The sequence below is a fragment of the Neomonachus schauinslandi genome, chromosome 14, assembly GCF_002201575.2.
Source record: "Neomonachus schauinslandi chromosome 14, ASM220157v2, whole genome shotgun sequence".
Lineage (NCBI taxonomy): Eukaryota > Metazoa > Chordata > Mammalia > Carnivora > Phocidae > Neomonachus > Neomonachus schauinslandi.
Genome location: NC_058416.1, coordinates 71,044,487 through 71,065,002, shown reverse-complemented (window position 1 = coordinate 71,065,002; position 20,516 = coordinate 71,044,487). Strand labels below are relative to the sequence as shown.

At 37.7% G+C, this 20,516-nt stretch overlaps 1 protein-coding gene across 1 annotated transcript in view; it reads right to left on the bottom strand.

The window, feature by feature from the left end:
* Positions 1 to 20,516, bottom strand: part of TTC28 (tetratricopeptide repeat domain 28) — a 604,133-nt gene that overhangs the window by 562,393 nt on the left and 21,224 nt on the right. The window lies entirely within an intron of this gene.

Here is a 20,516-nt window from a genome sequence, read left to right as displayed (position 1 = left end):
TTGGGAGGCACTTTCTTCTAAAAGACCAAAATACACCACAAATCTAGTGTGTGGCACTGATCTATATACCAGCCTGATCATATTTGATCACATTCTGGTTTTTTGTTGTTGTTGTTGTTTTGTTTGTTTTTGTTTCTATCTTTTTCTTTTTCTTTTTTTTCTTTTTCTTTTTTCTCTCTTTCCCTTTCTTTTCCCACTGCTTCAGGTCTTTTCTGATTTGTTTAGAGTATATTTTCTGGGGACGTTGTTACTCTGCTAGCATTTTGTTCTCTCATTGATCTATTCTCCTCTGCACAAAATGACAAGACGGAAAAAATCACCTCAACAAAAAGAATAAGAGGTAGTACCGACTGCCAGGGACCTAATGAATACGGACATTAGTACGATGTCAGATCTAGAGTTCAGAATCATCACTTTAAAGATACTAGCTGGGCTTGAAAAAAATATGGAAGTTATAAGAGAAACCCTTTCTGGAGAAGTAAAAGAACTAAAATCCAACCAAGTAGAAATCAAAAAGGCTATTAATGAGGTGCAATAAAAAATGGGGGCACTAACTGCTAGAATAAATGAGGCAGAAGAGAGAATCAGTAATATAGAAGATGAAATGATGGAAAATAAAGAAGCTGAGAAAAAGAGAGATAAACAACTACTGGATCACGAGGGCAGAATTCGAGAGATAAGCGATACCATAAGACGAAACAACATTAGAATAATTGGGATCCCAGAAGAAGAAGAAAGAGAGAGGGGGGCAGAAGGCATAATGGAGCAAATTAGAGCAGAGAACTTCCCTAATTTGGGGAAGGAAACAGGCATGAAAATCCAGGAAGCACAGAGAACCCCTCTCAAAATCAATAAAAATAGGTCAACACCCCGACATCTGATAGTAAAACTTACGAGTCTCATAGACAAAGAGAAAATCCTGAAAGCAGCTTGGGAGAAGAGATATGTAACCTACAAGGGTAGAAACATTAGATTGGCAACAGACCTATCCACAGAGACCTGGCAGGCCAGAAAGGACTGGCAGGATATATTCAGAGCACTAAATGAGAAAAATATGCAGCCAAGAATACTAGATCCAGCTAGGCTGTCATTGAAAATTGAAGGAAAGATAAAAAGCTTCCAGGACAAACAAAAACTAAAGGAATTTGCAAACACAAAACCAGCCCCACAGGAAATCTTGAAAGGGGTCCTCTAAGCAAAGAGAGAGCCTAAAAGCAACATAGACCAGAAAGGAACACAGACAATATACGGTAACAGTCACCTTACAGGCAATACAATGGCACTAAATTCCTATCTTTCAATAGTTACCCTGAATGTAAATGGGCTCAATGCCCCAATCAAAAGACACAGGCTATCAGACTGGATTAAAAAACAAGACCCATCAATATGCTGTCTGCAAGAGACTCATTTTAGAACCAAAGACACCCCTAGATTGAAAGTGAGGGGGTGGAAAACCATTTACCATGCTAATGGACACCAAAAGAAAGCTGGGGTGGCAATCCTTATATCAGACAAATTAGATTTTAAACCAAAGACTGTAATAAGAGATGAGGAAGGACATTATATCCTACTTAAAGGATCTATCCAACAAGAAGATCTAACAATTGTAAATATCTATGCCCCTAACATGGGAGCAGCCAATTATATAAGCCAATTAATAACAAAAGCAAAGAAACACATCGACAACAATACAATAATAGTGGGGGACTTTAACACCCCCCTCACTGAAATGGACAGATCGTCTAAGCAAAAGGTCAACAAGGAAATAAAGACTTTAAATGACACACTGGACCAAATGGACTTCACAGACATATTCAGAACATTCCACCCCAAAGCAACGGAATACACATTCTTCTCTAGTCCCCATGGAACATTCTCCAGAATAGATCACATCCTAGGTCATAAATCAGGTCTCAACCGGTACCAAAAGATTGGGATCATTCCCTGCCTATTTTCAGACCACAATGCTTTGAAACTAGAACTCAATCACAAGAGGAAAGTCGGAAAGAACTCAAATACATGGAGGCTAAAGAGCATCCTACTGAAGAATGAATGGGTCAACCAGGAAATTAAAGAAGAATTAAAAAAATACATGGAAACCAATGAAAATGAAAACACAACTATTCAAAATTTTTGGGATGCAGCAAAGGCAGTCCTAAGAGGAAAGTATATAGCAATACAAGCCTTTCTCAAGAAACAAGAAAGGTCTCAAGTACACAACCTAACCCTACACCTAAAGGAGCTGGAGAAAGAACAGCAAATAAAGCCTAAATCCAGCAGGAGAAGAGAAATAATAAAGATCAGAGCAGAAATCAATGAAACAGAAACTAAAAGAACAGTAGAACAGATCAACGAAACTAGGAGCTGGTTCTTTGAAAGAATTAAAAAGATTGATAAACCCCTGGCCAGACTTATCAAAAACCGAAGAGAAATGACCCAAATCAACAAAATCATGAATGAAAGAGGAGGGATCACAACCAACACCAGAGAAATACAAACAATTATAAGAACATATTATGAGCAACTCTATGCCAGCAAAATAGATAACCTGGAAGAAATGGACGCATTCCTAGAGATGTATCAACTACCAAAACTGAACCAGGAAGAAATAGAAAACCTGAACAGACCTATAACCACTAAGGAAATTGAAGCAGTCATCAAAAATCTCCCAACAAACAAAAGCCCAGGGCCAGATGGCTTCCCAGGGGAATTCTACCAAACATTTCAAGAAGAATTAATACCTATTCTTCTGAAACTGTTCCAAAAATAGAAATGGAAGGAAAACTCCCAAACTCATTTTATGAGGCCAGCATTACCTTGATCCCAAAACCAGACAAAGACCCCATCAAAAAGGAGAATTACAGACCAGTATCCCTGATGAACATGGATGCAAAAATTCTCACCAAAATACTAGCAAATAGGATCCAACAGTACATTAAAAGGATTATTCACCACGACCAAGTGGGATTTATCCCTGGGCTGCAACGTTGGTTCAACATCCGCAAATCAATCAACGTGATACAATACATTAACAAAAGAAAGAACAAGAATCATATGATCCTCTCAATAGATGCAGAAAAAGCTTTTGACAAAGTACATCATCCTTTCTTGATCAAAACTCTTCAGAGTATAGGCATAGAGGGTACATACCTCAATATCATAAAAGCCATCTATGAAAAACCTACAGCGAATATCATTCTCAATGGGGAAAAACTGAGAGCTTTCCCCCTAAGGTCAGGAATGTGGCAGGGATGTCCACTATCACCACTGCTATTCAACATAGTATTGGAAGTCCCAGCCACAGCAATCAGACAACAAAAAGAAATAAAAGGCATCCAAATTGGCAAAGAAGAAGTCAAACTCTCACTCTTTGCAGATGATATGATACTTTATGTGGAAAACCCCAAAGACTCCACCCCAAAAATGCTAGAACTCATACAGGAATTCAGTCAAGTGGCAGGATATAAAATCAATGCACAGAAGTCAGTGGCATTCCTATACACCAACAACAAGACAGAAGAAAGAGAAATTAAGGAGTCGATCCCATTTACAATTGCACCCAAAACCATAAGATACCTAGGAATCAATCTAACCAAAGAGGCAAAGGATCTGTACTCAGAAAACTATAAAATACTCACGAAAGAAATTGAGGAAGACACAAAGAAATGGAAAAACGTGCCATGCTCATGGATTGGAAGAACAAATATTGTGAAGATGTCAATGCTACCTAGAGCAATCTACACATTCAATGCAATCCCCATCAAAATACCATCCACTTTTTTCAAAGAAATGGAACAAATCATCCTAAAATTTGTATGGAACCAGAAAAGACCCCGCATAGCCAGAGGAATGTTGAAAAAGAAAAGCAAAGCCGGCGGCATCACAATTCCGGACTTCCAGCTCTATTACAAAGCTGTCATCATCAAGACAGCATGGTACTGGCACAAAAACAGACACACAGATCAATGGAACAGAATAGAGAGCCCAGAAATGGACCCTCAACTCTATGGTCAACTCATTTTGACAAAGCAGGAAAGAATGTCCAATGGAACAAAGACAGTCTCTTCAACAAATGGTGTTGGGAAAATTGGATAGCCACATGCAGAAGAATGAAACTGGACCATTTCCTTATACCACACACAAAAATAGACTCCAAATGGTTGAAAGACCTCAATGTGAGACAGAAGTCCATCAAAATCCTAAAGGAGAACACAGGCAGCAACCTCTTTGACCTCAGCCGAAGCAACTTCTTCCTAGAAACATCGCCAAAGGCAAGGGAAGCAAGGGCAAAAATGAACTATTGGGACTTCATCAAGATAAAAAGCTTTTGCAAAGCAAAGGAAACAGTCAACAAAACCGAAAGACAACCGACAGAATGGGAGAAGATATTTGCAAATGACATATCAGATAAAGGGCTAGTATCCAAAATCTATAAAGAATTCATCAAACTCAACACCCAAAGAACAAAGAATCCAATCAAGAAATGGGCAGAAGACATGAACAGACATTTTTCCAAAGAAGACATCCAGATGGCCAACAGACACATGAAAAAGTGCTCAACATCGTTCAGCATCAGGGAAATCCAAATCAAAACCTCAATGAGATACCACCTCACACCAGTCAGAATGGCTAAAGTTAACAAGTCAGGAAACGACAGATGTTGGCGGGGATGCAGAGAAAGGGGAACCCTCCTACACTGTTGGTGGGAATGCAAGCTGGTGCAGCCACTCTGGAAAACTGTATGGAGGTTCCTCAAAAAGTTGAAAATAGAGCTACCATATGATCCAGCAATTGCACTACTGGGTATTTACCCCAAAGATACAAAAGTAGGGATCCAAAGGGGTACGTGCACCCCAATGTTTATAGCAGCAATGTCCACAATAGCCAAACTGTGGAAAGAGCCAAGATGTCCATCGACAGATGAGTGGATAAAGAAGATATGGTATATATATACAATGGAATATTATGCAGCCATCAAAAGGAATGAGATCTTGCCACTTGCAACGACGTGGATGGAACTGGAGGGTATTATGTTGAGTGAAATAAGTCAAACAGAGAAAGACATGTATCATGTGATCTCACTGATATGAGGAATTCTTAATTGCAGGAAACAAACTGAGGGTTGCTGGAGTGGGGGGTGGGGTGGGAGGGATGGGGTGACTGGGTGATAGACACTGGGGAGGGTATGTGCTCTGGTAAGCGCTGTGAATTGTGCAAGACTGTTGAATCTCAGATCTGTACCTCTGAAACAAATAATGCAATATATGTTCAGAAAAAAAAAAGAAGAAGAAGAAGGTAGCGGGAGGGGAAGAATGAAGCGGGGGAAATCGGAGGGGTAGACGAACCATGAGAGACGATGGACTCTGAAAAACAAACAGGGTTCTAGAGAGGGGTGGGAGGATGGGTTAGCCTGGTGATGGGTATTGAGGAGGGCACATTCTGCATGGAGCACTGGGTGTTATGCACAAACAATGAATCATGGAACACTTCATCTAAAACTAATGATGTAATGTATGGGGATTAACAGAAGAATAAAAAAAAAATCTGGAGAATTAGATGTTCATAGAGGGCTTTGAAAAACTCCATATATTCTTGGGAATCTAGGAATATACAGGACTATACACCTGTCCCAGAAAGACCCAGGAATGCCCTCATCTCTCACCCTGGCTAAGCTTGAGGTTCTACACAAGCAGGAAGTAAAGGCTAAGACAGAGTTGTAAACTGCCAGAGTACTGAAGATATGCCCAACACACAGGGAACTCTTCAACAAAGGGTGGGACACTTATTGGTTCAAGGCATTTATGGAAACTCTGTCCCATTAATAGCTGACCACTAAGCTATCCGAGCACAGATTTCAGTGGCTACACATGACAAAGAAGACAGACTTTAAAAATTTAGTTCAGGGAAGTAACTAACTCAAAAAAGGCGACAACAAAAGCAACAATAAACCCAGTGAAGGGATGGAAGGGGAAGAATCTGATTTTCAAAGTTGCCACATCATATTACTTAAACTGTCCAGCATTCAATGAAAAATGATGACACGTAGAAAGAAACAGTAAGTATGGCCCACACACTGCAAAAAAAAGCAGGCGATAGACACTGTCCCTGAAGAAATCCTAACATTGAACTTACTAGGCAAAGACTTTAAATCAGCTATTATAAACATGTTCAAAGTAAAGAAAATCATGCCTCAACAATTAAAGGATAATGTCTCACCAAATAGAGAATATCAAATAGAACTTTTTGATAGAACTTGTATGATTTAAAAGACAGTGGCATAAAGCAGTAATATAAGACTATGCTGATGGGCTTATAATGATGAAAGATGTAATTTGTATGACACTCGTAGCACAATAGATAAGGGAATGGAGCTATACCGGAGCAAAGTTTTTCTATGCTATTAAGTTGAGGGGTTCCTGGCTGGCTCAGTCAGAAGAGCACGCAACTCTTAATCTTGGAGTCATGAGTTTGAGCCACACAGGGGGTGTAGAGATTACTTAAATAAATAAAACATTTAAAAATTAAAATTAAAATTAAGTTGATATATATTTAGATGCTAATTATGATCTCTAGAGCAACCACCAAGAAAATAACTAAAAAATATACAGTAAAGGAAACAAGTGAATGTAAATGGTACACTAGAAAATATTTATTTAGCATAAAAGAACAGAAAAAGGTATATAGAAATCAAATAACATAGAAATATAGAAAAAAGACATAGAAAATAAGCAACAAGGGGTACGTGGGTGGCTCAGTCGGTTAAGCGTCTGCCTTTAGCTCAGGTCATGGTCCCATGGTCCTGGGATCAAGCCCCACATCGGACTCCCTGCTCAGGAGGGAGCTTGCTTCTCCATCTCTCTCTCTCTGCCACTCCCCCTGTTTGTGCTCTCTCGCTCTCTCTGTCAAATAAATAAATAAAATCTTTAAAAAAACAAACAAAAAAGCAGTTACATTATTAGCAGTTAAATATAAATGGACTTACACTGGGATACTACACAGGACAAAGATTGGAAAAATGGATTTTAAAAAAAATGACCCAACTGTATGCTGTCTATAAAACACTCACTTTAGTTTCCAAGACATAAACAGGTTGAAAAAGAAAGTATGGAAAAAGAGATATCATGCAAGCAGTAACCAAAAGAGAGAGGGAATGGCTCTATTAATTTCAGACAAAATAGATTTTAGGACCAAAATTGTTACTAAAGACAAAGAAGGGTATTCTATAATGATAAAAAGATCAGTCTCCCAGGAAAATATAATAATCATAAAAATATAAATAAACAAAAACAAAGCCCCCAGTATTTTAAAATATAAATTTGGGTTGGTGTTATTTCCAAAAGCCTTTGCATTATTATTCTGTTCTATACAAGGACTATTTCCATTCTTAAAATTTTATTAGTTGTAATTAGCTATCTATATCCCACAGGATATACTGGAATTCTTGGGTATGACATTAAAGTCTCTAAATTTGTGTATAAAAAAAAGAAAGAAAGAAAATAAAGTGGATTAGTGGCCTCCAGAAGCTGGGTTGGAGGGCGAATGGGGAGTGACTGTTAATGAGTATGGGTTTTGGGGGGTGGTTAAAATTAGATAATGGCGATGATTGCACAACTCCATGAATATACTAAAAATCACTAAATTGTAAATGTTAAAAGGGCGAATCTTACAGTATGTGAATTACATCTCAATAAAGATATTTTTTTAAAAAACAAAAACAAAAAAGTAAAAAATAAATAAATAAACATATGCATAGGGGCACCTGGGTGGCTCAGTCGTTAAGCGTCTGCTTTCAGCTCAAGTCATGATCCCAGGGCCCTGGGATCGAGCCCCGCATCGGGCTCTCTGCTCAGCAGAAAGCCTGCTTCTCCCTCTGCCTGCCGCTCCCCCTGCTTGTGCTCTCTCTCTGACAAATAAATAAATAAAATCTTAAAAAAAAAAAAAAAAACCATATGCATAACCTTTAACTAGACTGACCATAAATTAAGTATGTCACCCTTCTAGTTAAAATCTTCTAATGACATCCCATGAGTATCTGAATAAAATATTACATCCTTATAATGGCTTAAAAGGCCCAGCATGACCTGGCCACTGCCCACCTCAACAGTTATCTCCAACCACCTCCTTTTCTCTCACTCACTCACTCACTCACACTCACTGTGCTCCACTGGCCTTTGTGCTGTTTTCTTCAATTGGCCACATTCAAACTAGCTGTTTATTCTGCCTACAATGCACTTTGCCCACTTCTGGTTCTTTCAAGTCTCATCTGAATCATCTCCTCCCACAAACTCTTTTCCATAACCCTGTCATCCCTTTTTTCTCAGTATTCTCCCATCCTTTTACTCTGTTTGAAATTATCTTCAGAGCATTTATTACTTTCAAACTTTATTATCTGCTTCTCCCCACTGGAATGTTAGTTGTAACTTTGTTCTGCATAGTTCTTGGTTGAATCACTGAGGTTTAGAAGACTGCCAATGGGGCACCTGGGTGGCTCAGTCAGTTGGGTGACTCTTGATTTCAGCTCAGGTCATGAGCTCAGAGTTGTGAGATCAAGCCCTGTGTCAGACTCCACACTCAATAGGGAGTCGACTTGAGATTCTCTCTCTCCCGCTCCTTCTGCCCCTCCCTACTCCCTGCACACTCTCTCTCTCTAAAAAATAAATAAATCTTAAAAAGAGAACACTGCCTAGCACGCAGAAACATTCAATAAATAAATTTATTTTTTTAAGATTTTATTTATTTGACAGAGAGAGTACAAGCAGAGGGAACAGCAGAGGGGAAGGGAGAAGCAGGCTGCAGGGCTCCATCCCAGAACCCTGGGATCATGACCTGAGCCAAAGGCAGACGCTTAACCGACTGAGCCACCCAAATCCCCCAAATAAATTTCTTACTAAAAAAAAAAAAAAAAAAAATTGAAATTATAAAAAAAATATATACTCCCAAAAGTGTGTAATTAAGGCACACTATTAGGATTATCTAGCTTAAAAACATTTTTGATGCATTTCTGTTATTAAGCTCCAATGTACTTATTTTTTTAAAAAAAAGCTCCAAGGCATTTAAAACACTTTACTTGTAGTAATAAGTCAAAGGCAAATAAATTGCGATGTCAGACTCTGGTTTATATTATAGGAAACTGAAATTGAATAGTCTCCTCAACATCATATGAACATATCAGTGTTAAAACTTGAAAGAGAATTCTGAACTCTTAAGATTTCTTAATTGATGAACTCCTTTGTTTAGGTAAACAGTATAGTAAGTATACTGATTAAGGAAAAATTCTTTAGAATCAGACAAGACTAAAGTCCAACTCTTGTACTCTTCTATTACCCGGATGTTATTTAATCTCTCACTAAGTATAAATGTTCACTTTTGTAAAGCTGGGATAATAATATCTACATAAGATTACTGTGCGTACAGGGGCGCCTGGTGGCTCAGTCGGTTAAGCATCTGCCTTCAGTTCAGGTCATGATCCCAGAGTCCTGGGATCAAGTCCCACATCGGGCTCCTTGCTCAGCAGAAGTCTGCTTCTCCCTCTGCCTGCCCCTCCCCCTGCTTGTGCTTGGGCTCTTGCTCTCTCTCTCTCTCTCCCTTTGACAAATAAGTAAATAAATAAATCTTTAAAAAATAAATAAGATATAGGTAAACCAAAAAGAAACATGAGGCCAAGATATATCTTAACATTTTTTTCTTACATATAACTGTCATCAGGTATAATACCTGACAAAGTGTAATACTCTCTCATCAAGTATTATACTTGATAATAGGATTCTGTCATCAAGTATAATCAATGAATGAGAATATGAGAAGAGCTTTAAATTCATGCAGAAAGAGAAGATATTTATGGTATGCTTTACAATTAATGGGAAAGTCCCCCTGTGGAACTTTCCCTTATATAGTTTTTATATAGTTACACCATATGAAAATCCACCATTCCTTTGGGTTTCTTTTCCTATGGAATCCTTAAAGAATATAACTATTTTGTAACTCATAATTCACACTAAAATCATATAAACTACTTCACAAATAACATGTCTGAACAGATGTGATTCAAGAAAATTCCAAACCAGAAAGATCAAGGGTATAAAGTTAAAATAAAATAGATAAAACTGAAAAGGGATATGTTCTACGAAGGAGGGTATATGATTATGTACCACACTGTGTATATGATCTGACAAAGAATACTGGGGTAAATTATAAGGATGGCTACAGATTCCTCCATTTCTATATACGTCCTTGGGTAATCCCCTCCTTTGGTGGTTCTGGGCTTGGCCATGTGACTTACCCTGGCCAATGGCATAATAGCATATATGGTACAATCAGACTCACAATATGCTTGTGCATTGCTGCTTCCACTCTCCTGCAGTTGTAGAAATCCTACAATTGCCATGGGAAGAAGTCTAGGAAAACCTGCAAGATGATAAGAGACACATGGCGCAGTTGCTGTTATTCTCCTAGCCAGCAGCATATCAAGTGTCAGAATGTGAGTGAGACAGTCTTAGATGATCCAACCATCAGGCAAACCTCTAGTTGAACTTGAACACATGAGCAAGCCCAGCAGAAATCAGCTGAGTCAGTCTAGATCAGAAAAGCCACTCAGCAGGCATCAGAATCTTGAGCTAAATAAATGGTTGGTTGTTATTTTAAGTCACTGTTTTGGAGTGATTTGTTACAAGGCAAAAACTAGTAGATACAAGTACAGATCAACAATGCATTCTTTTTTTTTTTTAATCATGGGAAAGAGGTAGAATACCAAAACAATGAAAAAAGATTAATATGCTAAATTAAAAAAAGAAGACAAATCAACTAAAGACAGTAGCAGAACTATGCTTACCTATAGTAAATGCCTATTAGATATTTATTGAAAACAAATAAATGAAATCAAATAAATGAAATAGAGCACACTTAAAAAAGAGCAAGAGGATCTGATAAGTTATTCAAAAGAGCGTATGTCCTCTATACCTGGCAAAAAATAATTCTTCCTCTTCCCTCTGCAATAGATAGATCTTAATGGAATATTTTATCCATTTCATCATCACACTATTTAAAAAATGATCAGCAGAAACTGCAAGTATTCAGGAGATTACTGAGATTATTATAAAGAGAAGAAAAGTGCTCAAAAGATATCTGGGTAGTCTGACTAAAAGTTATGTGTGTCTACATACAAATATCATCATGATGATAATGATCATCATTAATAACCATAATATGTTAATAACCTATATGTGAAAAACGCTGTCCCAAGCACCTAACATTATTGTATTTAATCCTCAATACAACCCTTCAAGGTTTGTGATGTTAACCCAGCTTGCAAATGGGAAAAGTGAGGCATACGGAGGTAAAGCAAGATGTAAGGAGGAAAAACCCAAGCTCCAACTCCAAAGACCCAGCAGTTCTCGCTTCACATGTAATTGTTTCAATATACATGAATTTCAGTCAGTTACCACAGTTAAATGACTCCAAATCCCTACTAATGCAATTTAAATTTCAATTAGCATGGTATATTAACTGTGAGTAAATGCATAAAGTGCAAATGCCGCTGCTGGTTCTTCACTCCACAACTGCTATATAATTAAGAAAGATGCATCCTGATTACTGACCAATCACATCACTTGTTTCAAAGTCTGTGGTGATTGGCCACTGCACATCTGTTTTCAGCTCACACAGAAACAGCAAAAAGGTAGTTGTGTTGCCTCTTTATCTTCCAGTGAGAAACCTATGTGGTCACTTTATAAAAATGGGTTTTTGAAAAAGAATTGAGGAGTAAAGGGGCACCTGGGTGGCCCAGTCAGTTAAGCGTTCCACTCTTGGTTTCAGCTCAGGTCATGATCTCAGGGTCCTGATATTGAGGCCCGCTACCAGCTCGCCATGGAGTCTGCTTGAGATTCTCTCTCTGCCTTCCTCTCAGCCCCTCCCACTCATTCTCTTTCTCAAATAAATAAATGTCTTTTAAAAAAAAAGGAATTGAGGAATAAAAATGAGTGCAGCAAAGAAATAAAGAGTGATAATGCTGGAGGTAAAATTCAAACCAAACATAAAGGGAGTTATAGAAGAAATAGCTGACCATGGGAAAGTTGACACAGCCACTGTTCAAGACGTCCAGTTGGAAGAACTTAGTGAGGATGAACTTGTCAACATAAATGAGGAAAGTAGTGACAAAAAGGCTGAAATGTTCCAGAGAACGTGATGCTGGCAAAATTACTATAACTACAGGAATGTTCAATCAATAAAGATTAACATTTTAGAAGCCAATCCAAATAGAAAGTAGTATGACAATTTGCCAAGGCATAGAAAAGATACTCTGTATTGTAAGTTATAAAATGAGAAGAAAACAGCGAGCACTGTTCAAATAACTACAGATAAGTTTTCTACAGAAAAATAAAACAAATTCTCAATGTTTCTAACATTTTAAATCACACTGTACTAAATAAATATTAGTTTTAATAATTTTTCCATTCCTTATACGCTTATAATCCACAGTAAGAGTTTTTAGTGTTTTGACAAAAACTTTTAAAGGTCACAGAATAGTCAAAATTGTTGCAAAGTTCACACTGCAAGATTTTTCAGCTTCTACAGTTGTTTCTATGGTAATGTGTTACCATGCAAAGCAAGAACTGCCTGTATGTCCTATTTACATTACACTGTGCTATCTCACTAAACACATGAAAGGTTATAATGTAAGAGATTTGAAAGAAATGTTAGATTCCTTCCACAACTGATTAAAAAGTGGACTAAACATGGGGCGCCTGGGTGGCTCAGTCATTAAGCATCTGCCTTCAACCCAGGTCATGATCCCGGAGTCAAAGGATCGAGTCCCTCATTGGGCTCCCTGCTCAGCGGAGTCCACTTCTCCCTTTGCCCCTCAACCCACTCGTGCTCTCTCTCACTCTGTCTCCCTCTCAAATAAATAAATAAAATTTTTAAAGATTTTATTTATTTATTTGACAGAGAGACACAGCGAGAGAGTGAACACAAGCAGGGGGAGTGGGAGAGGAAGAAGCAGGCTTCCCGCCAACCAGGGAGCCCAATGCGGGGCTCGATCCCAGCTTGATGCAGGGCTCAATCCCATGGGATCATGACCTGAGCCGAAGGCAGACGCTTAACGACTGAGCCACCCAGGCGCCCCTAAATAAAAACTCTAAAAAAAAAAAAAAAAGTGGACTAAACTATTGAGGAATTTGGCTAATTTCAAACAAAAACTTCTAAACTGTTCAAGGGATAAGTTTATGGTCTGTGATGTCTGCATCCATAGAAGTCTTCAATAAGAAATGTACAATTAATCTCTTAATTTTCTCCATTGATTTAGACACTAAGGTTTTAAAAAATAGAAAAAAAATTTAAAAATTTAAGGGGTCCAGCAAGGTCTGGGCTATAAAATAAGTAGAAGACAAATTTTCAAGGAATTTTCAAGCTAGTTTAAGACTCAAATAAAATTCAAGTAACATGTCTATATAACAATATAAGCAATTAATTGAAATTAACAAAAGACAATGTTATATTCACAGAAGCTCAATGTAGCTTTCAGGGAAAGGTGAGAATTGAACTAGGCTTACTTTACCAAATAACAGAGCAAGGGAGAAAACTCCAGGCACAGAGCTTGGCATAAAAAGGAAGGAAGAAGAAACAAGAAAAGACTTGAGCAACAAGAACAGTAGGTTTGTCAGCACAATAGCAAGAAATAAAGGGGCAAATGAGACCACTTGTGCAGAGCCTTGAATATCAGGTCACTTGGAAACATGGAACAACAGAGTTTCTCATGAGAACATTGTTACGATAAAAAATGTCACAACAAAATAAGAATGAAACTATAATAACCTAGACTGTAATACTGGCTGTGGAAATAAAATGCATAAAATATATATGGACTACATTCAAGAAAGAATGCAGAAGACTTACTGACCAATTCAAAGAATGAAAAAGGAAAAGGAGATAAATACTCTAAATGAATGAGACCAGTAACTGGGAACAATGACCCCAAAAAGAGAACTCCAAACATCAAGAAAGCCACTGGGTCTAAGGAGGCAAGATGACTTTGTTGGGGATCCACTGAACATAGACCTTATATCACTGGAAAGACATCACTTCTGCTTCCACTAACTACTAAGCAAGATCCTAGTGAACCCACTCCCACACAGAAAACAACTATAAAATCTAGATATAATACAAAAAGGACCTACCTGAAAGCACTGGAGAGTGAAGAGAAAGCAGACAGATTCTGGAGGAAAACAGCTGTGAGGTGAATTCCCAATCAGAGTGGTGAGCAGGGTGACAGGAATACTGTCCTTCTGGCTGAGGAAATCAGAATACTGAAGCACAGGAACCACTGCCTTTGGGCAAGGAGGAAAGCAATCCCAGAAGGAAAAGAACCAGAAAAAAGATACTCAAATTCTATCTACCTACATCTTTAGTTAACCCTCGAGTTATACAGATATGGAACAAATTTAAAGCAGTTCAAATAAAGACAAAATATCTGCACTGAAACTAGAGCTCCAATTCAAGAAACAAAGTATGCAATACTATTCTAACCAAGATAAAAACCTGCCAAACAACATCAACAACAATCAAAAACAATGAAAAACTCTCAAGAGAAAAAAATAAATCAACTCAAAAAGTAGTCCAGAAAAACCCAATAAACAATAGGAAATGAGTAACAGAGGAACAAAAACAGAGAATACAAAGAAAAAAAATGGTACAGAAAAAAGTCAACACCATCAATAATTACATTAAATGGTAATTGACAAAGATTCCAATTAAAAGGCAGAGACTGACAAAATTTATTTAAAAGGCAAGAAGCAATTACACACTATCCAAAAGAGATAAATATTAAACATGAAGTCCCAGGGAAGTTGAAAATATATGGGTATAAGAAATGATATATAATGCAAAGAGTAAGTAAAAGAAAGTTGGAGTGGTTATATTAGTATCAAACAAAATAGATGTTAGGACAATAATTACCACCACAGATAAAAAGGGACCTTGCATAGGGGCGCTGGGTAGCTCAGTCGTTAAGCATCTGCCTTCAGCTCAGGTCATGATCCCAGAGTCCTGGGATCGAGCCCCACATCGGGCTCCCTGCTCAGCGGGAAGCCTGCTTCTCCCTCTCCCACTCCCCCTGCTTGTGTTCCCTCTCTCGCTGTCTCTCTCTGTCAAATAAATAAAATCTTAAAAAAAAAAAAGAGTAGAAATTGATGAAAGAGAAAATGTACAATAATACTGAGTATCAATGAAACTAATACCTGATTGAATAGAAAGATGAAAAAAACTGATAAATCTCTAAGCAGACGACTAATGAGACAAAAGAGAGAAGACATAAATTAACAATATCAGGAATGAAAGAAAGGACATCACTAAAGATCCCACAAAAATTGAAAGGATAATAAGGGAATGTTATTGACAACTTGATACCAATAAACTTGCAACCCAAATTAAATGTAAAAATTTACTGAAACAAAATACCAAACTAATCTAATTAGAATTAGAAAATTTGAATGGTCTTATATCAATCAAAGAAATTGAATTCATAATTAAAACCTTTCCACAAAGAAAAATCCATGTAAAGATAGCTTCCTTGGTGAATTCTACTGAATACTTAAGGAAGAAATAATACCAATCCAACACAAACTCTTTTTTTAAAAAGATTTTATTTATTTACTTGAGAGAGAGAGAAAACGAGAGAGAGAGAGAGAGCACAAGCGGGGGGGGGGCAGAGGGAGAAGGAGAAATAGATGACCCTGCAGAGCAGGGAGCCCGACGTGGGTCATCCCAGGACCACAGGATCATGACCTAAGCCGAAGGCAGACACTTAACCGACTGAGCCACCTAGGTGCCCCTGCCAACATAAACTCTTCCAGAAAATACAAGAAGAGAGAACACTTCACAACTCATTGTATATGGCCAGTATCACTCTGATACTAAAACCAGACAAAGACATCATCAAAAATGAAAATACAGATCAATATACTTCATAAAGATAGATGCAAAAACTCTTAACAATTGGGTGCCTGGGTGGCTCAGTTGGTGAAGCATCTGCCTTCAGCTCACGTCATGATCCCAGGGTCCTGGAATCAAGCCCCACCTGGGGCTCTGTGCTCAGTGGGGAACCTATTTCTCCCTCTCCCTCTGCCTGCTGCTCCCCCTGCTTGTGCACCCTCTCTCTCTGTCAAATAAATAATTTAATTTAATTAAATAAACTCTTGGGGCACCTGGGTGGCTTAGCTGGTTAAGTGACTGTCTTTGGCTCAGGTCATGATCCCAGCGTCTTGGGATCGAGCCCCACATCAGGCTCCCTGCTCAGCAGGGAACCTGCTTCTCCCTCTCCATCTGCTGCTCCCCCTGCTTGTGTTCTCCTCCTGTCTCTCTGTCAAATAAATAAATAAAATCCTTAAAAACAAAGACAAAAACACACAACAAAATTATAGCAAATCATATCCAACAATATATAAGAAGGATAAGACATAATGACTAAGTGGTATTTATCCTGTGAATGCAAGGTTGGCTTAACATCCAAAAACAAAATCAATTTAATACTAAAAGACTGAGAAAAAAATTATGATTTCAATAAATGAAGGAAAAAATTGACAAAATTCAGCACTCAGTCATAACAGAAATTGAAGGGAACATCCTCCACTGGATTAAGGATATCATCCTCAACAATAAAAAGCTCAAAGCTTTCCCACTAAGATCAGGAATGACTTAAAGTAAGTTGGCTCTCACCATTTCTATTCAAAATTATACTGGATATCCTAACCAGTACAATGGAACAAGAGAAAGAAATAAAAAGCATATGCAAAGAATGAAAGAAGTAGAACGGTCATTACTTATAGATTATATAATCATGTACTAAAAAATCCTAAAGCATCTGCAAAAAAATGCCACTAGAACTTAAAAGTGAATTCAACACTGTCACATGAAACAAAGTACAAAAATACATTATATTTCTGTAGACTAGCAATGAAAAAATAGAAAATAGAAAATTTTTAATCAATTTACAATAGCATCAGAAAGCAAAATACTTACGGGGCACCTGGGTGCCTCAGTAGGTTAAGTGTCTAACTCTTGGTTTCAGCTTAGGTCATGGGGCTCCATGCTCATGGCAGAGTCCATTTGTCCCTCTCCCTCCCCCTCTGTCCTTCCCTCTCTACCCTTCCCCAACTCCATGCACATACGTGCACAAGCACATGCTCTCTCTCTCTCTAAAATAAGTAAATAAAATATTTTTTAAAATAAGCAAAATACTTAGGAATATTTTTTTAATTGTGCAAGAAGTGAACACTGAAAACTATAAAAAGTTGCAAAGGAAAATGAAAAGAGTACTAAATAAATGGAGAGATATACCATGTTCATGGATTAGAAGACTGAACAATGTTAAAATGGCAATTCTCTCCAAATTGCTCTAAAAGTTCAATGCAATCCCATTAATTTCCCAGTTGGCTTTTGAAGAAATTGATAAGCTGATTTCATAACTTACATTGAAATGCAGGGAGAATAACAAAAACAAACTAGAAAAAGAAAAACAAAGATGGAAGACTCACAATACTTGACGTCAAGACATAAAATTAAAAAAATAAAAAATAAAAAATAAAAAAGACATAAAATAAAGCTACAGTAATCAAGACAGTGTGGTTAGGGCACAGGACAGATAGATCAATGGAACAAAATAGAGACCAATAATAGCCCCATATTTTTATGGTCAAATGGTTTGTGGCAAAGGTACCAAAGATAATTCAATGGGGAAAGGACAGTCTTTTCAACAAATGTTGCTGGAACATGGTTATCTATACTGAAAAAAAAAAATAAATAAATCTTGACCTCTATCTCATACCCTGAAAGAATCATAGACATAAAGGTAAAAAACTATAAAAATTCTAGGGGCACCTGGGTGGCTCAGTCGTTAAGCGTCTGCCTTCAGTTCAGGTCATGATCCCAGGGTACTGGGATCGAGCCCCGCATTGGGCTCCCTGCTCCGCGGGAAGCCTGCTTCTCCCCCTCCCACTCCCCCTGCTTGTGTTCCCTCTCTCACCGTGTCTCTCTCTGTCAAATAAATAAATAAAATCTTTAAAAAAAAAAAAACTATAAAAATTCTAGAAAAGAACCTAAGAAAAACTTTATAACCCTGAGTAAGATAAATATTTCTTAAACAGGACACAAAAAGAATGAACATAAACAGACAATAGCTAAGAGACAGGGATAAGTATCATAATTTAGTAATAAGACTGGGCTTATTGTTTTTGGGAGGCTTTCACAGTGCTTTGTTCATACCTCTTTTGCAGCCCATATCAAACCAAAATCATTTTTCATTCAGACAAAATACACATAAATAAAAGACTCTCTATCCAATCTCTGGAACCCTTGGATGTTTACATAAAAAACTACCACAGAGACAGTTTGGAAGAGAAAGAAATTGGGTTTTATGTTTTCCCTCATCAAACTAGACAATACTGACATTTCAGAGAAACACTTCAGAAAGGCAAAAGGATTATACTGAAAAAGTTAAAAAAGTCAAAATGAAAAAGAAAAGTGAAATAAAATTTCAAGACATATCTTTATAGCAAAAGAGTACAAGTGAACCTTCTTTTACAGAGTATATTCCTAAAAAAATAAGTATAAAATCAAGTTTTTTTGAAATGAAAAAGAATTATGCAGCAGTGGAAATTTCTTTATAATTTTATTATGAATCACATTGTATATGAAAACCTGTTCATAATCTCAATAACAAAAACTAATTTATATTTTATATAATTCTAGATACCCCTGTTAAGTTTGCTTAAAGTCAAATATGGAGCTAAATTTTTTTTTTTTAAGATTTTATTTATTTGACAGAGAGAGACAACAGGAGAGGGAACACGAGCAGAGGGAGTGGGAGAGGGAAAAGCAGGCTTCCCGTGGAGCAGGGAGCCCGATGTGGGGCTCGATCCCAGGACCCTGGGATCATGACCTGAGCCGAAGGCAGACGCTTAACGACTGAGCCACCCAGGCGCCCCTGGAGCTAAAATATTAATGCAACTGTAAATATACAACAACTTCACTTATCATAAAAGGAAAAATATCAGGGGCGCCCCTGGAGCTAAAATATTAATGCAACTGTAAATATACAACTTCACTTATCACAAAAGGAAAAATATCAGGGGCGCCTGGGTGGCTCAGTAAGCATCTGCCTTTGGCTCAGATCATGATCCCAGCGTCCCGGATCGAGCCCCGTACCGGGCTCCCTGCTCCACGGGGAGCCTGCTTCTCCCTCTCCCACTCCCCCTGCTTGTGTTCCCTCTCTAGCTGTGTCTCTCTCTGTCAAATAAATAAAATCTTTAATAAAAAAAAAAAAAGGAAAAAAATCAGAGACTAAACCTTGATAGAAGTTACCTTAAAAGGCTGATTTTTCATCTATAATCATAAAAGTGCACCTTTTAAAGCCATTTTTGTGTGAGTTAAATCACAAGACATTGACAAAAGAAAGTGGAATGACACAGAAAAAGGAAAAGGATAAAAGTTTAAAAGTGTTCACAAATAGGGGGCACCTAAGTGGCAGCTGGTTAAGCGGCGGACTCTTGGTTTCAGCTCACATGGTGATCTCAGAGTTGTGGGATCAAGCCCCAAGTCAGGAGTGTGCTTAAGACTTCTATCCCTCTCCCTCTGCCCCTCCCCGCTGTTCTCACTTGCTCTCTCTGAAATAATCTTTTTTTTTAAGTGTTCACAAATATAACAAGAATATAAAATAAGTAGATCCAAAAAAGGAAGGAATGGAGATGCTTAATTTGAAAATTAAGCTATTTATCAGGCTCACTGCACCAAGACAGACTTTAAAAGAAAAAGGAAATGAGAAAGAGAAGACACATGCCAAGCCTTGCTAGAATAATTTACTGATTTGTACCTTTAATAAAAATGTCACAGTCAAAGCTATTATCTACCAAACACATACTATGAACAAGTAACATATTATCTCTGACTCTTAAGTAGCCTTACAAGATAAGTATTATTATCCCATTTATCTTAACCCTAGAGAGGTTAAGAAATTTACCAAAAGCCATACTGTCATTAACAAAAGAGAAGGAGGGCGCCTGGGTGGCTCAGTCGGTTAAGCGACTGCCTTCAGCTCAGGTCATGATCCTGGAGTCCCGGGATCGAGTCCCGCATTGGGCTCCCTGCTCGGCGGGGGGGTCTGCTTCTCCCTCTGACCCTCCCCTCTCTCATGTGCTCTCTCTCATTCTCTCTCTCTCAAATAAATAAATAAAAAATAAAATCTTTAAAAAAAAAAAAAAAGAGAAGGAATTTGAACCTGGGTCTGTCCTTTGATAACAGCATTCTAACTCCCAAATGATGTCATATAACAATTTTTTTAAACACTTTGTTTAATCTATAATAATTATAGTTACAAAAGAACTCCTTTAGGGAATTACAAAATACTAAACAATTCATGAGGCAGCAGCAACACTGGAAATTCCACTGAATGAGGACAAAAATACCCACCAGAGTTGAAGTGTAAATTAATATGACTATGACATTAATAAGACAGTAAGGATATTTTTAAA